This window comes from Falco punctatus (genome assembly GCF_963210335.1).
Source record: "Falco punctatus genome assembly, chromosome: 9".
Classification (NCBI taxonomy): domain Eukaryota; kingdom Metazoa; phylum Chordata; class Aves; order Falconiformes; family Falconidae; genus Falco; species Falco punctatus.
The window spans coordinates 52,344,018-52,357,350 of record NC_137589.1 but is presented as its reverse complement, the minus strand read 5'-3'; the positions used below and the strand labels follow the sequence as shown (position 1 = coordinate 52,357,350).

At 45.1% G+C, this 13,333-nt stretch overlaps 1 long non-coding RNA gene across 2 annotated transcripts in view; it reads left to right on the top strand.

Moving 5' to 3' along the window:
- LOC308069358 overlaps positions 1-13,333 on the top strand; it is a 95,101-nt gene that overhangs the window by 46,504 nt on the left and 35,264 nt on the right. The gene's annotated exons all lie outside the window — the stretch shown is intronic.

Genomic DNA, 13,333 nt, shown 5'->3' with positions numbered 1-13,333 from the left:
GTAGGAGAAAAAAAAGCCAGCATCGTCAGAGGAAGAATAGATGTCTTTTCTGTTGGATTAAAATGTCTCTTTGAGCAGGAGGGCTGGATCGCTGGGGGTGAGGGGGGGCTGGACTAGAGAATCACCTGAGGTCCCTTCCCACTAATCTGTCCTGTGACCACTGAGATACTTCTAAGGAAAGAAAACATGGACAAGACACTGAGATGCAGGAGACATCATGAGGTCATGCTGTCTCTGCAAAATAAATAAATAAGCAAGCTGTGGTGACAGAGTAAAAAATGGGGGGTTGGAATTGAGACTGCTGGGCATGAACATCTTCACTGGTTTTCCCTGCATCATTAGCTTCAAGACTGCTGAATGCTGACCAGCACCACTGCACAGGGACACCTTAAAATTTTAACCCCTCATGTTAAGGAGTGTTGACAATGCTATTACTGGAGCAGGAGAGAGACACCAAAACACCACCAAAAAAGTGAAAAAGCCCATACCAAGCCTCAGGAACTGTAACCCTACCCGGAGCTCAAGTGTCAGATGTTTGAACCCTGGCATTGCCTCCCGTTGCCTGACAATGCCTCCCAGTTCATTAACATTCACAGTTAAACCTGGGTGAGTGCAGGAAAAGTCAGGGATCACAGAGGGAGTGAACTCAGAATTAGAGATGGACCTGAACCAAACCCCTGGGTCAGACCAGAACTTCACTAAAGGACAGGCAGGGGGGTTGAATTTTGCTGCTCAGCCCAATCTATAATTTATTATGTATCTCTGGTATTTCTAAGAAGGCTACAGCTGTGGTATTTAAATGCCAAACCTTTGTGCATTTTTAGATTCATACTTTTGTTGTTGTTTTTGAGTATCTGAAATAGTTTTTGCTCCTCCCTGCTTCCTAATGAAACTGGAGAGGGTGAAAGTGCTGGCAGCATGCTAGATAGGCTTGATTCTTGTTATTGTAATATCAAGGATATTTTGAATTAGTGAGTCTGGAGCTCAGAGCCATCGGATGGTTTGTTCAGCCTTTAATTTCAAGGTGGCTTCACTGGGAAGAGAAAAACTGTGGTCTCCACACACACACACCCTGCTCCCCCCCTCAACTCGCAGACACCTTAACAGGCCAAACTTCATGATTTCCACGGCTTATGATTTTTACCACATCTTTTTCCTATGGATGAACAGAACAAAGAGGCGTGAACTGATATCACCGATTGAGCAGATAAGGAGGTTTCTGCAATAAACAGCATGAAACAGTGTAAGGGGAAAAGCAAAAGCAGAGCAGGAGAAGGTGGTGGCGGTGAACAGAAAGCTAAATGACAAGAAGTGTTTCAAACACACAGGGATCAAGAGGCCAGCGAAGGCGTTAGTCAGGTCCCCAGGAAATAGCAGAGACGAAGGTGGCTGTGAGAGTGATGCTGCAAACACAGATAGCGAATCTCTGCGTGATCCGGGCTGTGCTCCTCCAGCGCAGAGGCAGGGCTGGCTGTGCTCAGACCCAGCTAAGCTGCTGAATGCTGCCACAGTGAGAGATGCTACTGAGATGTACATGGAAGACAAAGGAGTACGTGGCTTAAAGCAGTGCAACACATTCTGGGAAGTGATCTGAGTTTCCAGACTTCCCCTTTCACCTGGGGCACATCACCCGGGCTGGGGCTGGCACTCCTCAGCTGCTTTAAGGTGACACAGGCAGGGCTGCTGCCTCCCCTGCCCCATCCAGGGTGTGTGTGCCCCGTTCTGCATCGGCACGAGCCTCTGCCCAGGGAAGATGTCCTCATTTCCCTGATCCTGTACAGCCTCACAAACAGAGAACAACCAGGGGACCACACATGGACCCCGCAGACCTCACCTCTAAACTAGAAGTATTTTTTTGTTGTTTCTCACCCACTGTCAGGTTTGTCAAAGAGATCTGTGAGCATTCTGGGGGCTGATATTTTTTTATATATAAAAATATGCATATATGCAACAATTAGTTGAAATTCTCATAAAAGCTAGAACAATGTATTCATTGACATTTAAACATAGAATTATAGAATCATTTAGGTTGGAAAGGACCTTTAAGATCATCAAGTCCAACTGTTAACCCAGGACTACCAAGTCTATCACTAAACCATGTCCCTGAGCACCACATCTAGGCATTTTTTAAACACCCCCAGGGATGGTGACCCCTGGGAAGCCTGTGCCAGTGCTTGACCACCCTTTCAGTGAAAATTTTCTCCCTAATATCCAATCTAAACCTCCCCTGGTGTAACTTAAGGCCATTTCCTTGTATCCTTAACCTCCTTTTTCCTCTGCAATCAAACTATTTTAAATAGAAATCACATCAAATTTGATTCCATTTTGGCAGTTACATCTTTTGAAAGAAAACAAATGTGATGGAAGTAGGAGAAAAATTTCTGAAGTAAATCAGACTGTGGCAAAGCAACGTGTGTCTGCAGAAAAGAAAAACCTTCTAAAACCCAATCCTGTGGAGCCCTAGAATTAAGTCATCAAAGGAAGGAACACAAGGAAAGGAGTGGAAGAGGGAAAGAAATGTATCAAGAGAAATACCGATGGGGTTAAAATACAGCGATAATGTCCTTCATAATGCCCTCAGCCACAGTCATGCTATAACCTAATTAGCATCAGGCACAGCTGATGGAGGGCTGAGGGCAGGCTACAAAGCCCGTGGTGCTGTGGGAGGTGAGGTGGGTGATTCAGTAATTGATGCTTTTCCTTCAGACACAGCATTAAGCAAACAGTTGCAGCAGGGTATGAGGTGGAGCCAGGCTGAATCAGAAAAGGGTTGGCCTTTCAGGGGAAAAATGTGCAGTGAATGGCTGCATTCAGTCAGGACTGGGGGCACCTGGGACACCTGAAGAGGGACGGCAGCCGTGTTAGCCAGGGTGGCTCTGCCAAATCTTGATGGTAATCCTCTCTTCTTTTGTACAAAAGCAGCTGGTGAGAGCAAGCGCAGGATCCACTGCTTTTCATATTTTGCCTCATATACCTGACACAAGCTTCACCCAGCGGCACAAGCTGGCTAGGTGTGTTCGCAGGGGGATCACAGCATTGGGATCCCCTAGCTTTTGAACAAGAAGCCCTTTCTTGTCATGCAATGCTCCCACCACATGTCACATGCTGCATTTCTCCACACAGAGAGCAGCGCTCTGCAAGGTGCTGGGTGGGTAGCCTAGCTCCCTTCATGGTCTGGAAAGCCCTTGGGGCCTCAAAGGAATGAGAAGCTCCATGCTTTTGTCATTATTAATGGTAACACTTGTATTTAGAGAGAGATGGAGAAGAGATTTTGGAAACGCAAGACCTGTAAATCTTGATTCCAGCAGTGTGTGTGTTGTGGGGTGTTATAGATACTGGCTATGCTAATCAGCAATGATAGAGGGAAACCACCCAAGGAACTGCGATTTAATTAAAGATAGCTGTCATGGATTCAGGAAGAAAAAAATCAAGGCCAACAAATTGTTTGAAGGAGCACACAAAAATGAAAAAATGTCAAGGCTGAGGAGGGGAAAGTTGTTAACTTTGGCAGGAGGAAAGCCCTGAACAGGCATCATGATGCTTCTGCTGAGCCTATTCTCCCAACCATCAGGGTGGAAAACAGTGGCATATCTATATGGAAAACACAACTGGAATGAGACACCAGGATGCAGGATGTGTGGAAAGTCTTGGGCAGGCACTGACAGATATATGGTGGCAGGAAACCCGTGCCAGCCCTCCCACCTGAGCCACATGTACCGAGAGAGACAAAAACATCATCGGCATCCAGCCCTGGTTTCCTTCTGATGATGCCTATATGGGAGTAGAGCTTTTGGCACCGGGACAATTCCGCTGTCATCAAGTTCAATGATATAGAGAGCACAGGCTCACTTTGGGCTGGGAAGAGGAGAAAGCTGACCATCTATTCTGGAATATTTCCTTCATCTTCTCTCCTTAGTGCTTTCCTTCTCCTTCTTAGGCAAGAGCTGCATGAAGGAAGGATTAGGGTGCAGAACAGCGGCTGGGGCTGGGCTGGAGGTCCTCCAAAGCAAGGGCTGTGGACAGAAAGGTGACATCTGGTTGATTTTTCTCTTGGTTATCCAGGGAGAGCATGCCTGAGGGCAAGATTTTTTAAGTGCAGAGGATAAAATTCATCACTGTCAGAAACAAAGGGAAGGTTAGAGCAATATTGCACAGAGTAGGGCTTCCAGCTGTTTTTTTGAACCTTAGGAAATAAATCTAAAAGCTTGAGAAGGTCTGTACTCTATACCTATATTATCAAGGAAAATCTCAGGAAATTCCAAGTTCTTTCTTTTCTGCTGTATTTTTTCCATCTTTTTCTCTCGGGTTTTTTTTTGCCTCTAGATAAATGCATGTGTAGGGAAAACGTTGCTTGTGTGCATTTGCCAGAGCAACAGAATTAAAATTCCTGGGAGATGCCATGCCAGGCCATTCAAGCTTGGAAAGACTCAGAGCCTTCTTAATAGCTGGAACCACCAAGCCCCAGTGGAATGGCCAGGAGGGCTGTCTGTGCTTTCAGGCAGGTACTCAGATACATAAACTTTTGCTCCGTTGTCAGAACAGGGACAACATACATATTTTGGTCAGCTTTTTGTATAAAGAATGTTGCAGAAATCAAGAAGACACAGCAAAGTGCCAACAGCATTGACACCAGCAACTTAAGAGCTCAGTTTTTCTCAAAATGGGAAAGAAACAAAGTATATTTGAAAAAGAGAAGGGACCTGGCCAGATCAGACATCGAAAGGAAGAAGCAGAGTAGATATACATGTAAGTGTCACAGGAGCAAGGTGAATTCACCTTGAACTTGCTTGCTAATCCACGTCAACCCTTCATTTCCAGCGTAGGGCTCCTTTGATGATGCTGGAAGTCCCAAAACCAGTTTACGGGACCTGCATTATTGTCCCACTGGATGCGTTTGAACATCTCTTCCCTCACAGCACGGCATCCTTCACCTTCTAAACCCATTACTGGTCAACAAGCTTTGGTGCTGCCAGAAGTGACAAGGGAAGCCAGGGCTGTGGAGCAGCGTCCTTCCCTCAGTGAGCATTTCTGCTGTCAGTCATCCTGAAATCCCAGCACAAACAAGTGCCTAAGAGGAGAGAAACACACACGATGCCAGCGCTACAAGCCTGGCAGGTTAGATGTAGTGCTTCATTTTACTTCTGGGCTCTGGGCAATATTAATTTTTTAAGGCAAGGTTAGCTCTCAAACATTTGTCAAAGGCATCGCTTGTGAAGCTGAGATCCATCTCCTTCCTCTTGCCACTCCCTTGTTTTGTTGGTTTTTTTAAGACTCCCTTGTCTTAAACTGCTCTAACCTGCCCCAGAATTCAAAGCTTTCCTCTTTGACTCTCCCCTTGGCTAAACCATCAGTTGCGATTGATTATTCTCCACTATAGAAAAGGTGGTGACTTTTTCAGAGTCCTGGAAATGCCTGAGTGTGGCGTTGGGCACAGACAGCCATGTCCTTGCCACCATAAGCCCAGGGGATGGTGTCCCACTCACCTGAGCGAGATGCCAGCATGAGCCAGCCTCTGTAGGAAAGCTCTGCTGGGGGCACCGTTTACTATGGTCCAGTCCTTGATGGGAGCAACCCCAGGATGATACCTCCAGGGAATCAGCCTTCAGAAGAAGACTAGTAAAAGCTGACCTTTTCATGGACATGTATCAGAAGGTGGTTGTTGAGTCTGGGGCACTTTTTTCCCTTTCTCTTCCCTCCTCCCCCCTCCCTTAAAGGGAGAATAAATTAGGAGTTTATCTGTAATTTTCTCAGCAGGACAACTGCATTGAAGTGCCGGGCAGGATCCCCCATTGTATAAATCAATACATTTTATCACAAGCTTGGGCCTTCTGGTAACAAACTAAACAAGAGCTGCTGCTTTCTTCATGGATGTAATCAGCAAACAGGTGAGCACAAGAGCTTTCCTCGTACTTGTGGCAGGGAGGGAGGAGGCAGTTAATTTGACCTGGAGTGCCAATTTAGTCTCTCCTGCAGCGGAGCTGCTTCTGCAGTTATCTCTCCAAGTCCAGCTTCTGTGGCTTTCTGTCTTATTTCCAGTCCAGACATGCTCTGGAAACCATTACCATATTTATAAAGCTACCTGGACTCACTGAGCATGCATGAAAGGGTTAGAAAGACCTATCTATTTTACCAGCTGTGCAGTCAGCATCTGTAAGTGAGAAAAGGAGGAGAAGGAGGGGAAAAAGAGAGGTTATTCTGCATTTGCTGTGTAGGAAAAGTGTATATGGTCCTTCAAAGGCAGCATCCATTAACACTAGAAAGCACAACTACCCAAGCCTGCCCTTGACAGCACGGAGCAGGTTACCCCATGGCTCCGTGGTGATTTGCCACAGGACTAGGGGGAAAGCCACATGCCTGCCGCTTTTCTTGCATTACAGGGCAGAGAGGCAGAGAAGATGGGCTGCAGGAAAGTAATTTTGGGGACAGGGAGCAGGAGTCTGTTGCAGGTTCTAATTCCAGGCTCAGGCGTGGGTTTAATCTGTGATATTAACCAAACAAGAGGATTCTGATGATTATAATGCAACACATCTTCTTTACCAGGTAATAGGCATTGGTAAGAGGTCTTAAATCCTCGGACGGGAGATGTCCAGGATCTAAAAGGCATGATCACAGCTATTCTAAATAAAAGGTTCCTGGTATGTTTCCTCTGTTATCTCTGCTATCGCTCATCTAATCCCTTAGTGGTCTAGTAATCCTGAAGACAAAGGCAGTGAAAAAGTCTTGAATAAAGTTGTGTGAATTATATGAATACAATGTATTATTGCAAAGAGTACATCGCTTGGCCCACGGCACTGAGGACTCGCTATTCTCCAGCAAGGACATTCGGGGAACTTGTCTTTTTGGGGAAGACTGCAGGGGATTCCCACTCCTCCTGAGTTCACACACTCAGGTTCTAACTAGAGCACCTCTTTCAGCTGCTGGGAACATGCTGTTTCATCTTCATCTTTGAAGAGATGATGATAGAGTGATTGTAATGCTGTTCTTCACATACTAGGTAGAAGGAGCAGCTACACCAGCCACAGGGATGGTTTCCTGTACAGAGAACAGGTCATATTTGCTAAGTATTTAGTGGGCCTAAGAAAACCCACTGTAAAGGTTAGGGAAAAAGAAAAAACAAAAATCATTGCGCTTCTTGGACTTGTCTTTCTGTAGTAGTGCAGACTTGAAGAAGATAACACTGCGAGATGATTCACTTTGCTCGCTCCGGTGAGAGCGGATCAGTGGCTACTTACACCCTATATAAGAGAAAAGAAAAAAATATTGATCCAGAGTTCCCACATCTATGATCTACATCCTTGTGTTTCCCCTAAAGAAAATTTATTGCTCCCCATCAGCGATAAATCAGACCGACTTTCCTGCTCCCTCTCAGACAGATACACTGTTGTACAGCATGAGAGAAACTCTCCAGAGTGTGGGATCTGAGGGTTTAGCACACAGGCAAGTTGGGATAGCAGTTCAGAGCTGGGAGACAGACAGATCGGCTGCCAATATGATGGAAAATAGTAAGCTTTTAATTGTATTTAATTCATTTAATAGATGCATTTCTTTAAAATGCTAATGTATAAATAGATATTTATTTATACTAATATTTATAAATGTATGTATAAATATGTCTTTGTAAATATATATTTATTAAAGCAAACTAAGTAAATACATATTTATAAGGTAATATTTAGTGCATTTAATAAACATACACAACTTGCTGCTGTGCTGGAGGATAGAACAAGGTGAAGAAAATTGGAAGCAAACCTAAGCAAAAAATAACCTTAGATTGACACTTTTCCCCTAATGGATCCCAAAGCTCTGTTTTACTCTAATTTACGCACCAGTGAGAGATTCAGTTCTGATGTGCAGCAGTCTCTGAGATGTGATACAGTAATTGCGTATCCAGAATAGCAACACCACAGCTGAGTGCAGGCTGGGAAGTAAGAAGCTGCTTTTTCAATGAAACTTGGAGAAACTCCTCAGCTTGGGTGAAATTATTCCTAGTTTATAGCGGGTAAAGTCCTGACCACAGCATCCAGCTGAGAGGATGTCTATATTAAAGGTCTGTATACAGGGGAAACAAGCCTTCTAGAGTTAGATAACAGCAGGTTGGAGGTTGATGAGGACCACAAAGCCCTGGGGGAAAAAAAAAAAGGAAAATAAATTTGCCCACTCTGCTCAGAGTTCTGCTGGTTTAAAGTGAGCTTGGGTACTTTTACAGCAATACTGCTGCACAGCCACTGAATCCTGGAGGAGTTCAGAAAGGCTGGCATTTGGCTTTGACCCCAGGGTTAATTTAGTTGTTCTTGCAAAATGAGAAATAGGAACCTAGGTTCCCATCTCCTTTGACATCGAGTCAATTGAGTGACATGAAGGTAAAACCGGTGTGAACGAGAATTGGGGTCTCTAATCAACAGGAATCACTAGGAGCTTTCCAATACCTGCAGGAGGCATCAAGATGATGACTGCTCAAAACAGACTGCCACAGGAGGGCAGAGAACGTTTTGTCCTGGGTTGTTTCCCCAGACTTATTCTGGAAGCAGCTGGGATGTTTGCTGCAGGATTTCAACCCTGGGATAACGGTCCTGTGTAGAGGAATTACAGAGGAACGAAGGCAGGTTAATTAACATTGATAATGTACAGCTGTGGGCTGGCTTCAGGGGCGGTGGGCTGGTTGATGTGGATAAGGTGCAGCTGTGGCTGGTTCCCGCTAAGGAGTTAAATAGCTCTAAGGGGGTGGAAGAGGTGCTCTGGATGAAGGCAGACCTGGAAGAAGCAGAGGGAGGAGAGCAAGTGTCCTGCATGTGGGAGACAAGAAAGGGGCCTGGGTGAGGAGAGGCTGGCTGGAAGAGGAGCTAGGAGAAGGAAGAACCTGGATGCAGCAGCAAGAAGCAGGTGGACTGGCCTGAAGAGGATGGAGAAACAGAATGGACAGTAGGTAAACTTTTGAAACCTTGTGGGAGATTGGTGGCTGTGCCAGGGCCAGGCATGGGAACTACTTATTGAAGTTAACTGGGATGGGATGGTAAAAGCCTTGTTGCAGCTGGTTAGTTTAGGCAGTGCTGTGGCAGTCCTGGGGATCCACAGATCTTAAATTCTCCTGTGTGCTTCCCTCCAAAGGAGTTTCTCCAAGACCTAGTGACAGAGATGAGTCTGGGACTGCCCTGTGTGATGTACAGAAGTCCCCTCTGGTGTGACACCTCAGACACAGCCACACAGGGGTGCTGTGTTTGAGGTCATTTCCCATCTCTTCCTTGCCAGTGGAAGATTTCCTTGTTCCCATCACTTGTCAAGGTGATTATTCCTCTGGAGCTGTAGACTACTTCTGTCAAAACCTTGTCCCTGGGTCTGTCAGAGAGTTTAAAGCTGCTGAATTAACACTAGGTCTTGACTTAATTCTGCTCGGGCAGTTCATCCTAGTCCCTGTCATAGCCACCTCTTCTAATCCTGGAGCTGTTTTCATAGCCCTTAAACTTTCCAGGGCTTTCATCTTTCCCCAGACATCGCATCAAGCAGTCTGTGACTGCAGACACAGGACCTGATGCAAGAACGCAGACACATGCTTTGCTCAGGTGGAAAACAACTCCAGAGATACATCATTGGTTTTTTGTGGGTGTTTTTTTTCCCCTTTTAAAAAGTCAGTCTTTGGAGGAGTGCCAGCTGATTTTGATACCCAGGGGACTGGGCTGTAACTTCCAAAGAGGGGGATGCAGCCAGCTTTGCTATTACCTTGGCCACGGACAGGAAGCCATTCAGCCAGACGGCTTTCGAGCAAGAAAGGGATCAGGTCATCTCAGCACCCACTCAAAAGCAACCAACCCCTCTCTCATCACTTAAACTTAAACCATAGCTCTTTTTTCCCCACTCCAAAGGCTCATTAATGCCCCTGACTCATGATGGGAACAGTAGAAATGTGGTATCCTTGCGGCTTGTGATTGTTATTCCCATCATACACCACAGGAAAGCGGAGCACTACTTGGTTTGGTAACTGGATTAAAACAAACTGCAGCACGGGATTTGATCTCAAACATCCCAACTCTCAGCAATGTGATTTCACCTAAGTCCATCTTCTTTCGATGCAAGAGGAACATCATGGTATCAACATCTGTCTTCAGCACTCGCTGCTCTGGGCCTGCTTCGCATTCTGGATGGATCTGTGAATGAACGCTTTTCAAATGCTATAAATATTTTATGAATTTATATCCACTTTAATGGGGGATTGTAAAAGCATTTAACCATATTACACCCCATCTCTCAGGCACTGCATTATTTCAGCAGAGCTATTTTATTAGAAGAAACTGGCACAAAAGTACCACAATACCTGTGGTATTGTTTAAATATATATATTTCTCAAGCCAGATGAAGTCGGATAGCAGGGAAGGTAAAAAAGCCATGGAAACTTTGTGTCTCAGGTTTGTTCTGATACACTTGAGAGGTTTCATTTGCTGTGTTTTGCATGGCTGCATGCAGGCTTTTTAAGTGACTTTGTTTTTATAGACTGGGCTGAGACTTGAATCTGGATGTCTGACTGTCTTTCTCCACTCCCACAACACTAAATCCAGATGCAAAGAAAGTGGCGTGGCCTAGAAACACAGCCAGGGAGAGTTCCTGATGCTCAGCCTGAGACAGCCCTCACTGAGGATACCTCCAGGTCCCCTGTCTGACTGGGACTTGGCTGAGAGACTGGTTCCTATTTTGCTTTTGAGGACCAGCAGAAGCGGGCAGGAGGGACAGCTGGTACCAGCCGTGCCAAGCAGGATTCTGACAGATCTACTTAAGCCTTTTGCCAAGGGACTCAGAAGTCCCTGCTCTGACCCCATCTCTGCTTTAGCTGTGAGACACTTGTGTCCTGGCTCCCAAAGCCCCTCGGCACCAAGCAGTGAGGAAAGGCCACCCTACCCCAGACCACCAGTACCTCCCCCAGCAGAGGATACAGATGCCACTTTCTTCTCCTCATGCCCCCTCCACCCATTGTTTATTTCCAGCTTTGCACAAAGGCCTTTAAAAGCCCATTGAGGTGCTTTTGACCGTGTCTCTGTTGGGTAAATGAATTTATGGTCTGCCAGCCTGATTTATGAATGCCCATTCTACTTTGAACAGGAGGGTTGGTGATTTTATACCTCCAGCCATGCGGGACAGTGAGCTGTTCTGATCAAAGAAGCACTGATTTTGCTGGCATGATTGATTCAAGCCTGAAGAATTACAACGGGATCACACTCGCATGTGACGGTTGCTGCAGGTCGGAGGCATCTTCTGCCATCAAAGACGCAAAGTCTGAAGCCTGGGATGCTGGAATATTTTTACCCTTACTAATACCTCCTGTTGTGCCCAAAATCAAGCAGCTGTTCAGACATATCTGCGCTCTCTAAGATCCACTGATGTTAAAGTGGTAACATACCAGTTGGTTTTACTGGTTGTCCCACCTGGGTCTCAGTTGCTGACACACCTCGGTGCTACAGGTGTCCCAGCCCCAGTGTGCGGGTGCTTAGTGCTGGTGGACTAAGGCACCCTGCAGGGTTAGCCCTCTGGATCTGTGCAGCCAAGGAGTCAGGCTACCTCGCTGCTTCTTAGCATCAGTTATTAAGATATTGGACGTGTCTGTTAGTAGATAGCAAACTGAATTTTATATAAAATCCTGTACAAAGTGGTTCAAACTAATTTTTTAAAAAAATCCTATCAGGTAGCTCTAAGTCACAAATTTTGTGGGGGACATGCTGTGGAGTTTATATTTTACTTTTTTTGGTGTCAAATGTTAGTTTTCAGCCAAACATTCTTCTCCTCCATGCCAATACCATGCCAAGTTGTTTGGGTTTTTTCCTAAATCTCTACATCATGACTCCCAATCAAAGTCACAGAGGTATAAAGTATAAGAGATTCAGAATTTCTCCTTCCATTTGTCCAGAAAGGAAGGTCACAAACCACAGTAACTTCTGGACCTATTCATCAAACTCTTGGAAGTCAGAACTCCCAGATTAAAAGAGCAATGATTGATGATACCTTTTCCAGGGGTTATATTGGAAAAATGTGCTCCTTATAATGGAAACAAAGAAGAAATTAGTTATCCTATCTCTCTTAAGTGTTAGTGAAAGTGGAAAACTGCAGATAAGAGGCTAAATCCCAAAGTGTTTCCTTCAGAAGCCTGCTCGCTGAGCTTAAAAGTTCTCTAATCACTTTCCTCCCTTTCCATTTTCTTGAAATGCCCCTTGCCTAAAAGGGAGTCATACCCTTGGATAGTAGTGGCTCATCCTGATTATTTCAGCTACATGAAAATTGGATGCTTTTAGCATAAACTTTAGTTAAGCTTATTTAAGATGCATTGGTCTAGGACCAATAAAACCTATCAGTCAAGTTTCACAGACAACCTTTCTGACTTTTAACAAAAGCTGCATAGTTTCCACATGCCTTTAGTTTCACACTTGCCTGTCATGCTTTGGTCCCATGAGGTGGTCAGACACTGCGGGGATAAAATTTAGGGAAAATAAGGATATATTTGCAATATGACTCATTAATACTACATGCCCCTCGGTGTACCTCTTTAAAGTCACCCTGCTGGAATTCATCATTTTAGCAAAAGAGAGAAAAAGACAGACAGGAGATATGAAAGAGTGGCCCAGATAAGATGTAAACTCTCAAACGTAACTGGGAGGGTTATAGCTGTGAAGGGCTCCTCATTCCCAATCCCAGTGACAGGGTTGTTTTGACAAGGCTGTTTTGACAAAGCTGAGAGGAGTGAGATCAAAAGACAGTGATCTGTTAAAGGACCGGCCCCACAAAGAAGAGGACAAAGCTGTCAAAAGCATAAAGCCGGGGGCTGCAGCACGTGTGCCGTAGTGGTTCCCCAGGAGAGCAGATGACACCAAGGCAAAGTAAATGCAAAGGATAGACATTATGGGCACGGAGTTTTTATTGTAGCTTTTTTTCTCTAAGCTTAGGGTATTTTCAAAACAAAGTGTGACTTTCATTGTCAAGCGAAGCTGTTTCGAAGTTACAGCTCACGGTTATTTGCCAGAGGCTCTGAAAGCTGGGGTGGAAGGCTGCAAACTCTGGCTGCCATCTGCTCTGTTGATGTTTTTAAGAAATATGGTTGGGAAGGATCTGATCAGGATCCACAGAGAGGTTCACCTGTTGAAAGGCCAGGTTGTGTGACCTTTACTACATGAACATGAAGACATGGACTCGTCCCTTGGAAAAAGTGTGGTCGTAAGGTTTCTATCCAGGGCTAAAGGGGAACCAAACAGGCTGTCCTGCTCCTGTGTTTATGGAGGTGTTATACTCCATGCTGTGGAAATCTATTTCTCTGCCTGCAGAAAGAAAAATAATAAAAATCTGTTCCTATTATAAACAAATA